Genomic DNA, 7,694 nt, shown 5'->3' on the forward strand with positions numbered 1-7,694 from the left:
AGAAAGATGCTGATGGGAACATCGAGAGATACAAAGCCAGATTAGTAGTGAAAGGGTATGCTAAAAAATAAGGTATTGACTTCAACAAAATCTTTTCTCCAGTTGTTCGTTTCACTACTATTCGTATTGTTTTGAGTATGGCGGCAGTGCTTGATTTGGAATTAGAGCAGTTAGATGTTAAAACAACCTTTTTGCATAAAAATCTTAATGAAGAAATTTATATGACTCAACCCGAAGGCTTTGTCGAAGAAAGTAAAAATAATCCGGCTGACCAAATCGCTATACGGTTTAAAACAGGTGCCGAGGTGTTGGTATAAGCGATTTGACTCCTTTATTTTGAGCTTCGGATTTGTTATATGTGAAGCTGACCATTGTGCTAATATTCGTATGTTGGATAATGGTTGTTTCATTATCTTGTTACTTTATGTCGATGACATGTTAGTTCCAGGAACCAGTAAAGCTAATGTTGTGACTTTGAAAGCTCAGTTGGCCAGGGAGTTTGATATGAAGGACTTGGGGGCAGTAAATCATATACTTGGTATGACAGCACTTAGAGACAGAAAGAATAAGCAACTCTGGATAACTCAGAAGAGTTATGTTGAAAGGGTTCTGTGCCGCTTTAATATGCAGAACGTCAAACCAGTGAGTACTCCAATTCCTATTGGTTACAGATTATCTTCCAAGCAGTCTCCTGGCACCGAAGCGGAGAAGGAAGAAATGTCTCGGGTACCAAATGCGTCTGCAGTAGGGAGTCTTATGTTTGCCATGGTTTGCACCAGACCAGACATTGCGCAAGTAGTGGGAGCAGTTAGTAAGTATATGGCAAATCCGGGGAGAGATCATTGGACTGCTGTGAAGAGGATCCTTCGCTACTTGAAGGGTACTTCTGAGGCTTCTATTTGCTATAGTGGCCAAAGTTTGGATTTGGTTGGTTGTGTGGATGCTGATTATGCAGGGGACATTGATAGAAGAAGGTCGACCACGGTTTACGTGTTTTCTTTAGCCAATGGCGCGGTTGGTTGGATGTCAAGGTTGCAGTCTATAGTTGCTTTGTCTGCGACAGAAGCTGAATATATGGCAGCTACGCATGCATGTAAAGAAGCTATATGGCTGAGGAGGTTACTTGAAGATCTTAAGGTCAAGTTAAAGAAGGTGACAATTCATTGTGATAGTCAGAGCGCATTGCATTTGGCAAGAAATCCTGTTTATCAAGCTCGTACCAAGCACATTGATGTTCAATATCACTTTGTTCGTGACGTTGTGGAAGATGGAAAGGTCTCAATGCAAAAGATTCACATCAATGACAATGTTGCTGATATATTGACGAAGTCCGTCATTAGAGAGAAGTTTGTGTGGTGCAGAACTTCTCTCGCGCTTGTTGTCACTTGATGAATGGTGACGTTGGGCAGCGATTCAGTGGGAGCATTTTTTACACTGTAGAAGAAACTAGGCTTCAAGTGGAAGAATGTTGAGAACGGCTATTGTTGAGGAGTTAGTTTCCTAAATGGAAACAACTCTCCATCGACTCTCTTCCTTTGTGCCTATCTATTACGGTTTGTAAAATAGTGAGAGCGGGCCACACGTAGGATGTGAAGCCTAGTTTTTCTAGGTTTGAAAACCCACGTATACAATAACTCTAAAAATAAGCTATTGGCTAAATACTTTGTGAGAGAGCAAATAGTGAGAAATCCTTGTGTGAGAGAGGTAGAACAGTTTTCTCTTCTAAGGGGTGGGTTCTTCTCTTGTAAAGGGTTGTTCTTGAGTTGTTTTCTATTTGAGAGGGTGAGTGTGTACTCTGTAATTTTCTCTCTGATTAGTGAAGAAGAAGTCTCCGTTGCTGCCCCGTGGAGTAGGCATATTGCCGAACCACGTAAAATCTCTGTGTTCTTGTCTGTGGCTTTAATTATTCTTTTACTTTCTGCTTTTGTTATCGATCTTGTGGCCGCTGCATACTCTAACAATCAAATAGCCTCCGAACTTCAGAAGAATGATTTATCATAGTCATCACACAAGATACAATCTTTTTCTAAATACTACGGTCTCCTCTGTTGGGTCTCTTGAAGATACTTCTATATCTCTCCTTCCAAACCAGCAATGGGGACTCGAGTCTCCACCATATGATCTATATGAATGGAAAGGTCCAAACTATGCCAAATAAATCAAGAATGAAGAACCATATCTTCCTCATGAAGCTCTCGTGGTACCATCTCTCCCTCTGCACAACACATGGTTTCTAAGTGTGCATTTGGGCTTATTCTAGCATTTCTCGACATTCCATCTCAAGTTTCCATTGTTTGCATGGACTTCCTTAAGCATCCTTGTGTTTTTACAAGATCCCCATGGACTCTCGTAAACTTCCACGAAGTACTTCCACTTTCATGGGGAGCCAATGTCCAAGCAGAAACCGATGATGGAATCATTGTTTAGAATATGAGTAGAATTAGAAACAAAAATAAGATTGGAATTAGAAAGGAGTGGAATTAAGATTATAAATGTATGTACCTACATCATATTTTCTAAATCCTAAAGACTTATCTATTAGTCTAGTAATATCTCTCATGGCACTTGAAATTTCAGCCAAAATTTCGGTAATTTCGGCCGAAGTTTTGGGAAAATATTAAATAATTAACTGACTTCAAGATAGGGAGATATGAATTTTACAAGTTCAACACTGTTTGCTAGAAACCAGTCTCGGAACTCCGAGAATTATTCTCGGAGCTTCGAGCTGGGAGCTCCGAGAAATGGTCCAGATTCTAAAAATAAAAGCTCTGTTTGAATTCTCGGAACTCCGAGAAATGTTTTTCTTCAAAAAAATATAGCCGTTGGGGTGCAACGGCTAGTTGATTTTTTGACCCAGTTTTGACTGTTTTACCCCCCAAACGGTCACATGGAGTTGGGACTTTATATATACCCATTCAAGGGTCCAAAACACAAGAGGAACATTGTCCAACTTCAACAAACCCTAGAAAATCATTTGTGAACTATTTTTGGGTTAAATTCTCTCACCAACCAAACTCTCTGTGCCTTGATTTGAGAAAATCTTTTGAGATTGGTTTAGGCTTAAACTTGTTTATTCTTGAGAGCATCCTTGGAGCTTCAACTTGCATTGTAGCCTACATAGAGGCAAAGCTTTTATCTTCTTCTTTATTCGATCGGTGGCAAGGGCATCCGTTGTTTTTAATTCCCTTGGGTGAACCGCTTAGAACTCGGCGGAGAAGGAGAGTCATTGTAAAGGTGGAAGGGCATCCTTATTTAATTCCCTTGGAGTGTAAAAGCCTTGGAGCCGGGCGTCGTGGAGGTCTCAATAGTGGAAATCCTCAAGTGCGACCTTGAGAAGAGTGGAGTAGGCCGTTTGCCGAACCACTATAAATCTTTGTGTCACTTGTGTGATTGGTATTTCTCTCACTCCCTCTCACTCTCTTATTTGATTATTTGTGCTTAGAATTGAGTGAGTAGTTAGCATTGATAATCAACCTAAATATCTTAACCTTGCTAACTAGGCTATTAAAATTACCTAATTAAGTTTGCTAATCAACAAGGTTTTTGAACTTATATTAATTTGTAATATTGTTTAAGTTCAACTATTTCAAACTTAATTAAACAAGGGATAAGTCTTGGGTGAAATCTTAGGAAAAGTTTTTAAAAGGTAAAGATTTTATAAACATCCTATTCACCCCCCCCTCTAGGTTGCCAAACCAAGTCACTACTTGGATTTCATTTGGTATCAGAGCTTGGGCTCTTGATTAAGACTCTAACCGGTTAAGAGTTAAAAGATCAAATTTTTTGGCAACTTAAAAGATGGGATCTAGACTACCTATTTTGGATGGTTCGGATTATGGATCATGGTTGATCCATATGAAGACATACTTAAAAGGTCTAGATAAAGATATGGTAAAGATAATTGAAAATGGATTTATGTTAAATGCTAAGTCTAAAAGATTAAATGAAGATAATAAAAAATTATCTTTACTAAATACAAAAGCCCTAATTGCAACATGTTGTGCATTACCACCACACATTTATGAGAAAGTATCCTCTTGTAAAAATGCTAAATATTGTTTTGGACTCTATTGAAAATCTTCAAAATCAAAACATGTGCTTAATGGGATTATCTAATGTAGACCCCTTGGATAATGCCGAATTCACACTTGAAGAACTTGTTGAAAATGTCCAAGAATTACATAAGAAACTTGAGGATCAACTAGCTAAGAATTCAAACTTGAAAAACAATTTAGCTAGTATTCACAAGGAGTTTAGGTCACTAGAAATAGATCATGCACATCTTAGTGAAGAAAATAAAATTTTTGAAAAAGATTTTATTGAACTAAGTGATACCATTGCTTCACTAAGAGAGGAAAATCAACTCCTTAAAGAAGAAGAAGAGAAAATCAAAATGCTTTCATCTCTTGAATTAATAAATTTTAAAACGAAAATCAATGACTCAAACATCAAGAATGAAACATTAAGGTTGGAAAATCATAAGTTACAAGAGAATGTAAAATTCAATTACTATCATGATCACTCTTGTAATTCATTATGTTCATCCCGTCCATCTACCTACTCTTATGCATCTTGTGACTATTGTGGTAGATTTGGACATTACAAGTTTAAATGTACTTTTAAACTTGTAAAAAGTAGTAAGTTTGTTTGGGTTAAAAATGACTTATCACCTAGGACAAACTTACTTGGAACCAAGATGGTTTGGGTTCCAAAACCCCTAACATGATCTATATTGTGTTAGATTAGGGGATGTGCTTTAATTGAATATCATTTGAAAATATATTTGTTGATACAATGTACTTGTTCTTGTTTAATTTTTTTTGTATCAATACATGTTGTGCCTAAAATTGAAAATCCTTTCAAAACATGTGTATATAGATATCATATGCTCATATTTGCTTAACATATATCTATATATATCACCTTAAAATTCAAAGTCTATATGCTTAAATGTAATTAATTTGATACTTTGATATGATGAGCCTAATTGAATATCATTTTGAGTTTCTTAGTTTAAGTGCCCACATATTCTTAAAAAGCATCATGCACTTAAAATATGTCATTCATCCACATGACAATCACAATAGAGCATTCAATGTGAAAACCATAAATTGATCCTTATAGAATATACAACAACATCTCTTGCCCATGTGTTCAAATTAAAAGCTTCAAGTACATCTTTAAAATTTGAACCCGTTTTGGTAGTTGCTAGGAGTTAGGCTAATTGATCACATCATTCTAGAAAAACCAAAAGAAAAGAAACCCATAGGTTTTAAGGCTTGAACTTAAATGAAATTATTTTTGGCAATCAAATAGTATTTGAGCAAAAATTGAGAAAATGCCAAAGTACTATTCTTTGAACTTTATTTTGGACAAACATGGAACTTGCTAGACAATTGAGTATTTAATTGTTTTAATATATCATTTCTAGCAAAACTAAGGTATTAGATGCTATGTCTAAGAATTCACAATCCCTTCTTAGACAACTTTTTGTGCCCTAGGTGAACGAACATGCACCTAGTTGTCCTATCAAAATCCATTCTATTACATGCTTAATGATTTTCATCAAATCTAATAAGAATCATAGATGGGTTAAAAATTAGTGTATTTCCAAAGAGCTTTAATTGGATAATCTCATGACTAAGATGAACCTTAATATGTATAGATATGTTATATGTATTTTGTTCAAGTAGTCATGAAAGTTCATAAATGGAATACATGTGTCCAAGGTAGTTTGCATCATTTGATACATATATATTATAAAATCCTTGGATCTTTCCTTAAGTTCATAAAAGGATATATATTATATAGGAAAGTTAAATCATGAATCTAGATTCAATGTATGACTTGAAATGAAAATATCATAGAAATCTAGATTCATATTTGGGCATTTACTCACTTGAGTAAAATTAAAATTCACTAAGGTGGTTGTATACATTAGATTGTGATGGGAATATGTGCCTCCCACACATTTTTGGTTTTCAATGGGCTTATGTACTTTGTGCCTAATGCCTTGTCATTTTACATGTGGTTGTGGATGTAGATGTAATGTTTGGACCATGTACATTATGTGTCATGTCCTTTGTGTCCAAACATGGTAGATTATCCATGGTTGATGATCATATCTTTCTCATAAAGTATACTCTCACCTTTATGAATCATGGATGTCTCTCTAAGACATGGTAGTTTATTGACCATTCTCACTATGTCTTAGTCCTATAGAACTGAACTCAAATTGGTATATACATATTCTATAGTTATCACCCCTTGTTTGAAAATATCTACACATATGAGATGTTAAACCTTAATCTTAAAAGTCACTCAATTGGTGCCCTTAGCCTTCTTAGATTCTAAGAGGGAGATGGTACATTCACATTAATTAAAATATCTAACAAATTGGCCTTGTGCCAACATCTCAAGCATGAATAGGTATATATTTATATGTGATCTCCCTAGCTAGTTATGTATATTACATACTTAGGGAAGTAAAGCGTAAATTTAAAAAATATTAAATCACATTTAGGGGGAGCATGAGCGAAAGATTGAAAATCTTTTGTGCTACGCTTGTTTATCATGATGAGCTAGACTATGGCTATCATTTTATCATGATAAACCGACACTTGGAGAGTGTCATTGTAGCCCAAGGGTTGAGTTTAACTTGGTATCTTTTGGAAAATATATCCAAAAACCTTTGGAGTCTATGCAATGACATCCCTTTAGATTCATGCATTGCATGATTCATTTTCAAAGGGGGAGCTTAAAGGTAAATTTGTCCTTAGTTACTTATCATATGATTTCTAATGTGGCTATCACCTCATATATGATAAGTACACTCTTTTGGAGCATGATTACTCCACTCGGGCTTGTCTTGTGCTTTTATGTGTGTTTTAGAGTTTAAGACAAGAAGCCCATAGCCTAGGTCTTAGTGACATATTCTTCTAGGCTTATTGACTTATCTTGGATGATCAAATATGATATCATCTATTCCAAGAATAAGTTTTAGTGGCCAAGTATTCCATTGTCATATCTTTGGCCTATGATGTCATGTCATGCCTTAAATCTTAGGTTTATCTAAGGCCATTGACAAATACTAAGGGGGAGAGCTAATTGTTGTTATCTTTATGTTTATATGGATCATTGTAAGATGCTAACACTATCCATTCAAACATTTCTTCACTAATTATGCTAAAAATTGCATATCATTAGATTTTTTTAAAAAAGAAAAAGAAAAAGGGGGGCTTATCATGCTAAACTATACACTTGCTTGTTTTTCTTTCATGATAAGTAAAATATAAGCTTTAACTTGCTAATATATTATTATATTACGGGTCATGGGGTAGATTTATATTGAATTTATATATATATACTAAAATACACCCTAAAAATTTGTGCTAAAATTGAAATGTCTCTTTCTTTTGCCAACATAGGCTTGATTTGTTTTGTGATTATTCATTTCCTATGTTGATTGTCTCTTATCATGCCATATATACTTTGGATTATACTTTGATTTTAATTGCTAACTCATGATAAGAAGTTAGGGGGAGCACCATATTTTCATTGAATATCTTTGATGCTTTATGTAATTGTGCTTAAATGCTTAATCCTTCCTTTTTGCTAATGCCAAAAGGGGGAGAATTTGTATAATTGATTAGATCCATTACCATATGCATTCTTGTATTATAACTTGTTAAATA

This window comes from Tasmannia lanceolata, unplaced genomic scaffold (genome assembly GCF_043159265.1).
Source record: "Tasmannia lanceolata isolate RefF3 unplaced genomic scaffold, GAP_Taslan_0.1 ptg000006l, whole genome shotgun sequence".
Classification (NCBI taxonomy): Eukaryota; Viridiplantae; Streptophyta; class Magnoliopsida; order Canellales; family Winteraceae; genus Tasmannia; species Tasmannia lanceolata.